The following is a 13349-nucleotide window of genomic DNA, read 5'->3' on the forward strand; positions in this document are numbered from 1 at the left end:
GGGGAAGAAAGAGAAAGAAAGGAGGAAAATAATTCCCATGCCGTCGTGAACTCAACTGTTATTTTTCCATCTGCCACAGAGTACGTCGTCGGTGAATGAGGTTTTCAGTATTCAGTCTAGATGGATAGATAGAGAGAAGTGGGGAAGGAGGGAGGGAGGGAGGGATGGATGGAGGGGTGTATATGGATGGTGACAAAGGAGAGTTTCTTGGGGGATGGATGGACAGGAGTGTATTTGGGGCTGGGGGGATAGAGGGGTCTGCCTGGGGTGGATGGCTCCAACTCTACAGGGCACCATAAGGATACAGACAGACCGACAGAGGGCCGGATGGGGATGATGGGGGGAGCGGGGTTGTGGGGACAGCTAGCCCTCCCCCTCAAGAAGGTCCTTTCCAGCGAAGCACAGGGGTCACTGGTGTACAGAGTTGCTTTGAGTCTCAGCTCCGTGCTCACTCCCTCACCAGCACCCACCCCACCCGCGACGCCAGTGTCCTCGCGCGCCTGCCAGACACCCCCCGGGGAGCACCAGGTAAATATTGTGAGCGGCGCGCGGGCGTAATAGCAGTCTGACTGCAGATTGATTAGTGCTGTGTGGAAACTCTGCCTGGCGCCCCCCACACACCCACCCACGCCTGCCGGCTGCTGCCTCTGCCGCTCGCTGCCGGCGCCCCATGCCCAGGCCTAGCTGGGCCTTGGGTCCTGGGTCCTGCGCGTGGGCAGGGAGTCCTGGGTCCTGCGCGTGGGCCAGGGGGGCAGCTTGACCCTCTGGAGACTGGAGGAAGGTCACGCCAGTGGGTGCGGATCTGTCTGCCCTGGGATGACGCGTGTCTGTCTGTGTGCATCCGCGGCTGTCTGTCTTGCCATGCATAGCCCCGTCTGTCTAGGGTGTCTGCCCACTCCCTGAGCCGCTTGCCTCTGTCTCTCTGTGTCTCCCTACACACCTTTCTGTCCCAGATTTTTTTCCCCCCTGCCTCTCTTCTTGCTCTGTCTGTCACCATAACACCTTGCTGGCTTCCACCCTCCACGTGCTGGCTGTGTCAGAGTGAAGGCAGCCTGCCTGGCCCTGCTAGGTCTGGTGGAGGGGGGGTTGCCCCACAGCCCAGCCCCTGTCCAAGGGGCCACACAAGCACCAGGGTCCCCTGCCTCACAGTCCTCGGGGAACCTCATGGGGCCACATCCACAGTCCCTGAGGTAGTGAGCAGTGCTGGGAGGATTTTCGGGGAGAGGGTGGAATTGCAATTCCCCCGTGATGGAGCTGCAACCCACCAGCCTTGGAGCCCCCCACCAGCGTGGGGGAAGGGCCTCTGGGGCTCAGGGTACTGCTCTGGATGGCTGGGGATCCACTCCTCCGATCTGCCCCAGCCCTGAGCCCTCTCCCCTGGCACCCCCAGGCTCGATGCATGCAGCCTGCCGTCCCTCCCGGAGCTGCTGGCTCGCAGATCGATGCCATCGGCTGCAGGCACATGGCTGGCCCACGGGGCCGCTGTCACGCTGGGGCTCTGACAGCCGCATGGTGGGGGGGCTTTGGCCTGCAGCAGGAGGGGAGAGGCTTTAGCACCCCCCAGCCCCCACTGGTTCAAAGCCAGGGGTTTCCTGCAGCGCCCTGCCCTGCTCCATGCCAGTTCAGACATCCAGGAGGGCCGTGGCAGCACCAGGAGGAGCCCCCCATGTCTCCCAGGAAACAGAAAAGTGCTCCCCAGGCCTGACAGCATGGCTGTGGGCACTGGAAGAGGGCACAGTGCCCCGATCCCTCCTGGGAGCCTGCCCTCGGCTGTCTGCTCCTGGCAGGCACTAGGTTCGTGCTATGCTGATTGCACCTGACACCTGTCAGGCAAGCGTCCCAGTGCCAGCTCTGCCACCTCTGCTCAGCTCCCCCACCCCAGGGGCTTCCCACGTTGCGCCCAGGTCCTCCGCTGCTGGCAGCCTCCCCAGTTCCCTGCCCCGGAGCAGCTCAGCTGGGTAGGAGGGGAGGCTTGGGAGGGTAGACGTCCCCCCAGAGAGGACCTATCCCCTGTCCCCCAGGCTGCTGCCCCCTCTGCTCTGCTCCGTGTCTCAGGCTAGCCCATGGCTCCCTGCTCCTGGATTGGCGCTTTGTGCAATCAAGCCACTCGCATGGAGCTGCGTCCGCTGGCTGGAACAGAGGAGATTTGCCCTGCTCCAAGCCAGGGGAAATCTGCTGAAACCTTGGTGCTTTGCAGGGCTCCCACCACATAGCCGCTGCTTTCCCTGGAGTCCTGGGGTTCACCAACCCATCCTGGAGCCATAGTTGTGGAGGACCAGCACCAAGGGAGCAAGCTCAGCCCCACCGCCAAGCATTAGGGACCTGCAGGAGCGTGAACCGCAGGAGCGGGGGCTGCCTAGTTCCCCATTCTAGGACCCTTGAACCGCTCTCAGCCACCTCCCTTCCTGTCTGGGCAGTGACGGTACCCTCGCCTGCCCTGAGGGTGCCTGTGTCATGCTGGGGGGTTGCCAGCTTGGTGCTGGGGGGCGTTATCGGAGGTGGGGTTGCACTGGTGATTTTGGGGTTTGGCTGGTCACCGTGTGCCACTGGGATGAAATGGCCGTGGGTTCTCTCCCAGCCCCATGCTCGTGCGATTCCCCTCCAGCCCTGACCCGTTTCAGTCTCCAGCCCTCCCAAGTGAACTATGCCTTGCTGGCAGCTACCTGCCCCCAGGATGCCGCACCGCCCGGCCTGCCCATCTGTGTGTAGACATAACTAAACGCCCCCCCAGGTTCCTTGTGGAGAGTCCTCCTGGCTCCTCACATGAGCCAACTATGTCATCCTGCCTTTGAGGCCCAGAACAACTTCTTTTTTTTGCCTTGTTATTAGCAGTTGTTGCATCTCCTGACGAACCCTCCTCCCTGCTTTCCCTCCTAATCTCCTATACAGTTGTATCATCCTCAGCTCTGCCAAGCACGGTGCCTTCAGCTTCCCTTATCATCGCTCTACGCTGCCTGCCTTCATCTCCAGACTTGGCGATGCTCTGTCCTCCTCGCTTGCTTTGAATTTTCGGTCCATTTCTAGCTGCTGTCTTCCCCTCCCCTGTGGCCCAAGACTGGGTGCAAGAGCCGCGCTCCTCGGAGAACCCTCCTCTTCATTCAGGTTCTTCCTCCCACTCGGTTCCTCTCATCGTTTCCCTCTGACGCCCTCTGATGCGCCCGGTAGAGATGCTCCGGGTTGGGGCTGTCCTTTGTTTTGCCTTATTGAGCGTAATCAGGTCATGATTACTGGTCTCCAGGCAACCGCAAACTTCCCGTGATTAATTCATACATTATAACGAGGTCCAAAATAGAGTTACCGCGTGTTGGGTGCAGCCTGTCAGTGCTAGGAAATCGTCCTCTCGCGAGGTGTCTCATCCGGCGTCGCCTAAGACCAACTCCCTCGGCATGGCGTGCGTGACGGGGGTGCAAAGGAGCGGCAACCCCCATGTGCCAGGCTGATTTTGGGGCCTGGGCAGTTTGCCCTGTGATCTCTGTGCAGAGAGAGTTCAGTAGTGCTGAGTTATCTTTAAGACGCCCGCAGGGACATTTGTGATGCACGCATGCCCTTACAGGGACATGCCTGGGTATACATGTGCACGCAGTGAGCATGCACCGTGCATAGGGCTGCGGGTACCCCACGAGGCACCATGCCTCCCATGCACAGCGCCCATAGCCGCATCCCCACTGGATGCCACGAGCATCCTCTGTCCGGCCTCCCTCCCGCTGTGCAGGGCACCCAGCCCTGGTAACACAGGGATTATAGCTAACTCTTCATAAAGATTCCCCTAATTGCTTGCCTTACCTCAGGTTTTATCATCAAAGCATCCGTTATTCCCTCTCTAGCCTCCTTTTCTTTTTATTATCTCTTAATTAATCACTCTGGCTTTCACACTTAGCAGATAATTACAGTCTCCTGGGCACAGAGCTCATTTTCATAACCTCCTGCTCCCAGCCGAGAGTGGGCTTGGGGGGGGGCGGAAAGGGAGGAAAGAGGGAAGAAGAAAGGGGAGGATGGAGAAAAGAGGCAAGGGGGTGACCTGTTGGCCGTGTCAGGAAGGATAAGGGACCCACTACTGCTGCAGGCCTCATGTTAAGCCCCACTGAATTCAGGCCTGAGGCACTGGGGGGGCTTTGGGGTCTCTCCCCTGGGAGGTGGGGATGAGCGGAGGGTTTTATGCAGCATGGAGAGGGGAGAGTGCAGCTGGGGCAAAAACCCAGTTCGTGGGACCCAGCCTGGCATCGGCAGAGGTACCAAGCCCTGGGTTAGCCAGAGAGAGGGACCCCCTGTGCCCCTTGGGACTTAAGCCCTGCCCCCAGCCAGCCCCCCAGGCAGCGATGAGGGTGAGGGGCAGTGGGCAGGACACCAGCCTAGGTGTCAACCGCACTGTATGAATGGGTGGCTTTTCCCAGCTCTGTGCCTCAGTTTCCCCTCCTGCCTTGTGCCTCTTAGCTTAGAGCCAGCACTAGAGCGGACTCCTTTGTGCATGGTGTATAATGGGTACAAAAGGCCTCTATTGCCTATTGAGATGGCAAGCTTTGGGGAGCTGTCTCTGCCCAGACATCCGTGCCGGGGGCTGGGGTCTCCGAGGTGTCCTGTGGGTGTCTGAGGGGGGCGGAGGTCAGAAAGGATGGAGTGGAAAGTCCCAACTGGCTCTTCTCTGGGCTCGGAAGAGAGGATACACACCAGCCCCATCCCTGCGTGGTATTTGGCAGGCCGCAGCAGCTGCCTGGTTTGTGTCTGAGGAGGCCGCGTCCTTCCCAGGCTGCATCTCGGCCAGGGGCTCGGGGACCTGGGGCCCTAGAGAGCCCCAGCACAGATGTGAGAGGCCTGCTGCAATCCCAGGAGTCCGGGAGCTGGGGCTCTGAGGGACAGCTCCATGGGCTCATGAGGCAGGAGCAAGGCACTGGCACTTGATCAGCCTAGTCTGCAGAGGATCTGGGCTGATGCAGCGGGGTGTGTAGGGGAGATGGCATCAGCCCTGCTGAGCTCCCAGCTCCATGTGCACCCATGCTGCGTCCGGTCTCCCCCCCTCCAAGCCCTCAGTTTTTCCCAGCGTGGGTGGAGTGGCGTCTCCTCTCCCCCATCGGCACGGCTCCAGTGGCCGCATGGCTACTTCTGCCAGCACGGGCCATCTCGTCAGGCCACGGTCCCTGCAAGACAGGCTTTTGCACCCGTGCAATGTATGTGCAAAGCGCAGCACAACCGGCAACACGTACCGGGGTCCTGCCAGCAGAACCGAGGCCATGCCAAGCTCCGAGCTATTCTTTGCCACCGTGACCTGTGTGGGAGTCAAGTGATGCTTGGGCTCCCGGATCTCGCCAGGGCACCGGGGGCTGCAGCCGGCTCGGTCCAACCTGCACCGAGGCCCAGGGTCGCTCAGCGCCCAGGAAGTCCCATGCCAGCTGTATGTCTGGGGCAGACCGAAAGGACTTGGCATTACCCTAGCAGCCCCCAAAGCACACAACTTCCCCGGGCGGCTGGCTGGCTGGGGGGTGGTCTTTGTCTCGCCTATTGGTCTGTCCGTCTGTCTGACTTTCCCGGGGGCCTGATTCTCATTTGCTCTTTGCAAGCTGCAAGGGGCCTTGGCAGGGTTGAGGGGGGGAGCCGTGATTTATGCCCCGTTGCAGCAGGACGGGGCCGGCGATCGCGGTGCGGCTCCGCCCTCGTGCGCGTCTCTCAGCATAAAATAATATATTTAAGGAGAAGACACTTGGAAAAGAAGAAAGGGGGGGGAGGTCTTTTTCTCGCTGAGGCTGGCGCATAATAGACTGCCAGCGCTGCCATGGCAACGGTGGGATTATGATCCAAATGGAAATCAAAATAAGGGGGGGAAAGAAAGAGAGAGAGAGAAAGAGTGGAGTAAAGGAGAAGTGTGTTGGGGGGGGAAACAACTTTTATTTCAAATCAGAGAGCAGTTGTATGCCTTGGAGGGGTTTCCATAGAAACGGCGAAGAAAAGGAGATAGCGAAGTGTGTGTGCACGAGTGTGTGTGCGGGGGGGGGTGCGGCGCAGGCAACAACCCAATCGGAGTAAATGTTTAAAGGCATGAACAAACCCATTCAGTGATAATTAAGTAAGAGACAGCAGGTCCTATAGTCTGTGCCATTGTGCAGGGATCCCGGGCGCTCTCCGTTCCCTCCCCGCCCGCCGCCCGCCCTCCCCGAAGTAATAAAGTCCTTGAGTGCATAAACACCCGCCTGGCCCGCATCGGCATCTCCTCCTCCTGGAGGGGCTGGCACTGCCCACCCCATGCTTTTGGAGGGTGAGGCCAAGCCCCTCCAGCTACCCCAGCTCAGGGGCTGAGAAGCACTTCTGCTGGTGGCAGCAGAAGTAGGGCTGTTATCCTTTCGAAGTGGGGTGCTGGAGGACGATGCAGGGGCGGGGAAGTCTGAGATGAAGTTTGGGGTGGGGGGAAGGTGATGTACCCCATTTTCCCATCCTGTGCACTGGGACTGGGGGGATGTTCCCCAGGCTGGTCTGAGGCAGGAGTTTGGGCGTGGGGCTCAGCTCCCCGGAACTTTGCAGACCCCCCACAGTGAGCCCCACGTGCAAACCCGAGGCTGGGAGCTTTCCCCTGGAGGCTTCGGAGGTAGGGGAAGCCGGGGAAACTTTTGGCATGGGCCAAGATTCCCCAGCATCAAGCGGCCAAGCCCCCGGAAGGCATTTCCCTGCCTGCTGTTCCCCACTCCCGGCCTCCTTAACTCTTCCCCAGCAGGGACTCGGCCTCTGCCCTCCCTGGCTTTGCTCTTTGAGATGAGGAGGACTCGGTGAAGGGTGTTAAAGTGGCTCTTTGTGTGGGGGGTCCTTGTCAGCCCCCCTGCAGCAGCCTGATAAGGGGAGAAGCCTGCCATGACCCACAAGGATGTCGGAGAGGTCCAGCCCGGGCAGGCTCTGTGCCTCAGTGTCCCCTCCTGTGAAAGGGGCTGCTCCAAACCTCAGCGCCATCTGCCAGTCCTCAAATTAGGGTGGGGGCCCCTCTCCCTTGTACATCTGGTGTTGCAAGTGCATGGAGAGGTGGGGGGTCTGCATGGCTGAGCTGGGCCGGTTGAGGGGGGAGTGGAGTAGGTCTCTTTATCAGCTGAGGAGGGGGATCTGGATCAGCCCATTTCAGTGCCACAGATGGGGGTGGTGGAAGGGCAGGTCCTGTCCCATCCCCCGCCCCGACCCACGGGGCAGGCTGTGATCAGCCTTGTCTGTGAAGGTTTAGAGGGCTCTTAGGGCATTTCTGAGGGATGGAGCTGGGATGGGGGGGAGGGTCTCACCCAGGAGCCAGCTCCTGACTAGACCCAGCTCTGAGTGGGGAACCAGACCCCCGTGCCACTTGGGGACAGCTGGGCTTGGGGTGTCAGCCTGCATTGGGAGCCAGCTGGCTCTGCATAGGCTCACCCCCTTGCAGGCACTGGCCTATGGGGGATCTGTGCAGGGGAGAGTCCCAGCCCCACAACCCAGTCCCTGGGGTCAGCGGCATCTTTCCAAGGAGGCTTTGGCCTGGCTGGGAAGCCAAGCTGGGCCTCTGCCCTGAGTAGGCAGGAAGGGAGGCTGCAAGAGCAAGCTGGACCCAGGCTTGGCCAGGAGGGTTTAGCCAGAGCAATGTAGCCTGGGACGGAGGCTGGGTGAGGCAGGAGCCCAGGGACCCTCTGGCCTGGGCTTTCCAGGATAACAACCCCTGCTTTTCCCCTTGCTGTTGCATGCAGGCATCAAGTCCCCGGTGCCGGGCCTGGAGCCAGCACCCAGGCTAGCTCCACGCACCCCAGTGCATCCACTTATGCCCCGGGCAGGGGGATGTGGCCGTGGGCAGGGGGCTCTTGTAGGACCAGCTTTTGGGTGCACCCAGCTTCCCAAGCCTGAGTCTCCCACACCTGTGGCCTGTTCAGACAACCAAAGGACTGCTCAGCTCCCAGCAAGCAACCCCCCCGCACTCCCACCACCACCACCCTGTCCTGCTTTTGGGGGATTTGGGTCTCATCTCCCAGCAGCATCCTCCAGCTGGCAGCTAGCAACAAGCCATGCAGTGCGGCCCCCAGACTCCATATACCCCTTTGCTTCAAAGCACAGAGCCCAGGGCTACCTCGTCTGCCCCCTTGGACCACCCACCCCAATGGGCAGAGCCCCCGAGGTGCCGTGTGGGGGAGCAGAGCGGAGCCGGGAGGGTTAACGGCTTTGGTTTCCTTTCTCTCTCTCTCCTTCCAGAGGGCCTTGGCAGGAAATTCCTCAAATTCCAGGCTTGTAGGATCATTGCTGGGCTCCGACCGCAAGAGCGAGGGAGAGGGGGAGAGAGGAGAGGAGATAGCTGTTCCCTCTCCATCTTTCTCTCTGCAGGATTTGCAAAAGCCAGAGGGGAAGGCGGGTGCGGGAGGAGCTCTTCCAAGGGGCAAACCCCAGTGCCAAGGCATGAGCAGCTAGGTCTGCAGAGAGAGCTGGGGACTGGGGGGGGGGACCCCAGGCAGCTCCCACCCCTCTGCAGGGCAAGAGCCATCTTGTCCCTGGAGCCAGCATGGCCTGTCCTGGCATCTTCCTGGTTTCCCTGGCCCCGGGACGGGCTGGGGCAGGGAGCTGAGCTCACTTGGGGCTGGGGAGAGAACAGGCCCGGGGGGCAGTGAGTCAGAGCAGGGGGGCGGTCGGGCAGGGCCTTGTGACGCGGCGCTAGGCGCTGTACGTGCGGGTAGCTCCAAGCCCAAAGCTGACAGTCACTGGGGTGGCCCCATAGCCACTGTGCCTGCTCAGAGTGGGGCAGGGAGCTGACCCCATCCAGATGCTGACCCCCCTGACCAGCATCCCACTGCGGGACTGGGGTACTAAGGTGCAGGGCCCAGGCGACATGAGCTCTCCATGAGCTGCAGCTACTTCTTACCCAGGAGGGCAAGAGGCAGCCACCTCTGGGGTGGAACACAGCAGCTGACTGCTAGCGCACGGCTCACCCCGTATGACAGCCCCCTGGCACAGGGTTGGGAGTAGCCCTTGGAGGGGCACCACAGGCAAACCTAGGTGTCCCATCCCTGTCCCAGAGGCCTCAGCGAGCGGGGCTCCGGTGCAGAGGTCCAGGGTCAGGGCTGCGGGGAGCGCGCCAGGCCCGCTGCGCACTGATGACTCTGCAGCCGCCTCGGTTAGGGAGGAATGCGCCGAAATTCCTTCCCATCTTTTCTTCCCAGCGCAGCAGATTGGCGGGGTGGAGAGGGGGGAAGGGAGCGACTTTGCAGGGAGGAGGACAAAGGGGAAAGGAACGAAGGAGGCAGTGGGGAGGGAGGAGAGATGAAGGCAAGGGGGGGGAGCCTGCCTGCCTGCCATGCTCGGGCGAGCTGCCCTCGCCTCCCACTGCCCTCACTAATTACCAGCCTGGGAGAGGGGCTAGGGGTGGGGACCACCCCATAGAGCTCCCCCGCCCTAGATGGGGTGATGGATTGGGTGATGGGCTGGGGGGACTCTGTGCCTCTCAGGTTCCCAGAGCTGCTCCCATGGCTGTCTGCAATCAGGCCCAAGGGGCTTGGGCACCTTCCTCACCCCACTGTGCCAAGGGTGACTCGCTCCAGCTGCAGTCCTGTGGTGATGGGAGGCCAGATCTGGCCCAGTGCTGGCCTGCAGGGCTTGGGGGGCATGGGAGAGAGCAGACAGGGCAGCTGGGAGCCAGGGCTGGGAAGCCAGGAGGTGGCAGGCACCCTTGGGGCTTGGCAGTACAGGGCTCAGGACACAGTTTTCCCTTCTGGCTCTGTCTATCAAGGTGAATTAGCCTTGCTAATGGGGCCAGAGCAGGCCCTAACCACAGAGCAACACAGCCCCATGTCTCCCCCTCCCAGGGTGGGCGATGCCCCATTATCAGACGACATCTGGGGGGAGTAGAGTGGGGGGTGCCCACCCCCCCCATCCTTCCTGCCATTAATGAGCACAGAGGGTTTTTTATAATAATAATAAAAGAAAGGCAGCAAACAAAAGTCTTAATTAGACATTGTTCCTGCCAGGGCGATTACCCAAATTAATTAAACCCCAGCCAATAACCGCAGTGCTGACAGCCCCCAAAATGAAGAGGAAGCAACGAGATGGAGGCACTGTCAGTTGCTTCCCAGATAACCCAGACAGAGGCAGGGCTGGGGGGTAGCGGGGGGAGCCTGGGACTCCAGTAAGGGGGGTGGGGGTCTCCTGGTGAGGTGATGGGGGGCAGGTGTCAGGATGCCTGGGTTCTCCTGCCAGCTGTGGACTAGCAGGTAGAAAGCTACACTTCTGGGGTCCTTGCCACTGGTAAACCCCTTCCCTACTCAGTGCCTCAGTTTCCCCATCTGGAAAACACAGCCCTTCTGCCTGCCTTGTAGGGAATTGCATTAGGATGAGCTGCACGGACCTGGTCCCCTGACACCCCCCAAAACCCCCCTCCTCACCTGTCCAGAGGGCAGTTCATTGTCTTTGGGACCCAGCGGGTGGTGGAGACAAAGCCTGGCCTGGCAGGGATTGCAGCAGGATGGGAGGACAGGGGCTGCCATTCAGCTGGCTCTGCTGGGTTTAATTAGGGGGCTCTGCCGGGGCTGGCTGCAGAGGGGCCCACGAGAGGGTCTCTGTGCTGCCTGCCCGGGCTGTGGGCTCTGTCTGCCCCAGAAGCATCAAGTTGGCACGGGGGACCCGCGGCTTGTGAAGGAGATTGGGGGTACATGCTCGGCAGACCCCTTCTGCTCCATGTGTCCAGGGGTTTTCAAGCCTCCCCCAGAAGCACTGGGTTCTAGCAGCATCCCGGGATGGGGACCAGGCTGTGCCAGTGGACCTGCTGGCACCCACCCTGGAGGGTCCCGGCTAGAGGGTCTTGCCCTTCCACTCAGGATCAGACCAACACCAGATGTGGGGTTAGGAAGGGAATTCCCCGACTGCTCAGACTGGTATGGATTGGGGTGGGGGGCTTGCCTTCCTCTGCAGTGGGGGCACAACCTCTGCCGGGGGTCTCTGAAGCGTCTATTAGTGTTTTATCAAAGTAGGATGTTGGCCATCCCTGGTGGCACATTCAGGGGCAATGTCTCGAGTTGTGTTGGGGGTGACGGCAGCATTACAAAGAGCCCAGATGCTGGTTTGTCTGCAGTGGTTTGGGCTGCTCCTGCCTTGGGCAGGGGGTTGGATTGGATGTAACCTCTGGAGGACCCTTCTGATGACCCCGCAGAGCCCCCGTGCCCTGCTCCTCCCTGTGTGGCAGTAAATTGGAGTAGCCAGGAGCCAACCCTCTGTCCCTTTGCAGTCCAGGGGGGCTTGGAGGCAGGGATTTCTGAGCAGGCAGCAGGTCTTTCTGCTCTGGGAGCAGCAGGCGCCCCCCCCCCCCGGCCCCTGCCATGGTGGGCTAACAAGATCCACCACCCGCTCTCCCTGCTCTGTGACAGCTCCTCTCTCTGCCGCCCATATCGCAGCTGGCAGGAGCACCAGGAGTGCCGGCTTCGCCGCGGCAGGCCCGTCAGCTCCCATCCAACTCAAGCGCGGGGCCCAGCCCCTCCGCCTGCCACCGCCCCCTGCCCCGGCTGGGACTTGGCAGCTGGCAGAGGGTGTCAAAGTCCACTGGTGCCAGGGGCGTGAGGGCTGGCGGGGATGGAGATGGGCGTGCAGGGAGTGGGGGGTGGACTCTAGGAAGTGGGGGACCTTGCATGCATCTCATGCCCGCTTCCATGCAGGGTCTGGGATCCTCTGCAAGCTGGGAAAGCTGGGGGGGCTCTTCGGGTTGCAGGGGTTTCATAGTTTCATAGTTTGAGCCCTATGGGGTGCTGGTCAGGCTATCATCAAGCACCCCCAAAGAGCAATGCACTTCTGGGATGGGCTTTTCAGGGCCCCTCAGAGCAGAGGGGTTTGGAATAACCCCTATGGGGTGCCTGCAGCTGTGCCCCCTCTCTGAGCCCTGGGCTTGGGCTCCCACTCTGCAGCTTCATGGGCTTTGCTTTGCTCTCCTCAGCTGCCTCTTCTTCATTCCCAAGGGTAGGAGCTGGGCTCTGGGGGCAAGGTTTTAGGGGTCTAGATCATGGGGGATTTATCAGACTCAGCCCCTCCTAATGCCTTGGAAGCAGAGCCCTCACCAGGCGCCTGGGGAGGGGGTTTTCCCAGGGAGCGTCCTGCCTGCTGAAATGCAGCCACTTCTGGGGTGTAACAGAGCAGAGGGGCAGACACAGGCAACTGAGTGGGGGAGGGGGCGGGTTTGGTGCTTCCAGGCTGGCACTCAGGGCAGGCCCAGGAGCAAGGGGGCAAGCGGTGGTGCCTCTGCCAGTGATCTGGTGGCTCCTGGCAGGACAGCAGATGTCCCACGTTGGCGACTGACACATGGCAGCCCCTCCCTAGTGTGTCTTAATAGATGAATACCCCCTGTTTCCTCTGTGACATCACAGTCTGTCACTATGGAAACCGTGGCCACATCACAATGACATCATTTGGGAAGAAGCTGGTGGGGCAGAGCATGGGGTGGGTGGAGGTGTCAGAGTACCTGGCTCTGTTATGGGTTAGGTTAGGTTACATCAGCTGCACTCTTGTGCCTGTTTCCCCATCAGGCCAGGCACTCTATGGCACCCAGGGAGTGAGGCAGACAAGGTGGAGGTTGTTGCAGACAGCTAGGGCAGGGAGGGGCCTGATCCCAGAGCCGGGCTGCCCACAGCCGTAGTGTAGACAGTGCTCCTGGAGCCATTTCTTCCATCACTCTCCGGGCTCATGGACAGGGATGTGCTGGACTCCAGGCCTCTTCCCAGACCAGCCCTGAGACTGGGACTGACCAAAGGGAGCTGATCCACTGGGGGGGAGGGGAGGGGAGAAGAGAGGGGGCAGGTGTCTTGCCTCCAGGCTGGATAGGAAAGGCCCTGCTGTGCCCAGGGTGGGGGGCACATCTGCAGCTGGCGGCAGTACATCTGCAGCCAAGACCTTTGTCTAGCAGGGCACAAAGGGCACCAGCGCTCACTCCTCCTCCCCTTTCCCGTCCCCTCCCTAGCTAATCCCCTTGTCCACGACATCCCTCCCACGGTGGGGGTACTCCCAGGACTGCCCCCAGCCATGCCCACCCACGGCCCTTTGCACGTGCCGAAACACCTGCTCTCTTCCCCTCCCCCCGAGTCTTGCACCCCCACATTGGGGCACGCACACAGTTGTGCCCATGAGCTCCCAGCCCCCCTGCTCTCCCCCTCCCCCAGGCCCCTTGCCCGGCCTGCAGACTCCTTTGTCTTTCTGCCTGGCTGCTCCTTTTCACAGGGATTAAAGGGGGGGCTCAGAAATTCCAGCCTTGCGGAGGCCTCCCCCCGCCAGAGGCAGGTGGAGAGAGACAATAAGGCCTTGCAGCCCAGGCCTAGTGTTGGGGGCAGAGCGGTGCCCGCGCAGCATGGGGGGTCATGCATTTATGGGGGAGGGGAGGGGGCACTCGGGGATTTTGGGGGTCCCAT

The sequence above is a fragment of the Gavialis gangeticus genome, unplaced genomic scaffold (genome assembly GCF_001723915.1).
Source record: "Gavialis gangeticus isolate Ggan-Ray unplaced genomic scaffold, GavGan_comp1, whole genome shotgun sequence".
In the NCBI taxonomy this organism is placed as follows: domain Eukaryota; kingdom Metazoa; phylum Chordata; order Crocodylia; family Gavialidae; genus Gavialis; species Gavialis gangeticus.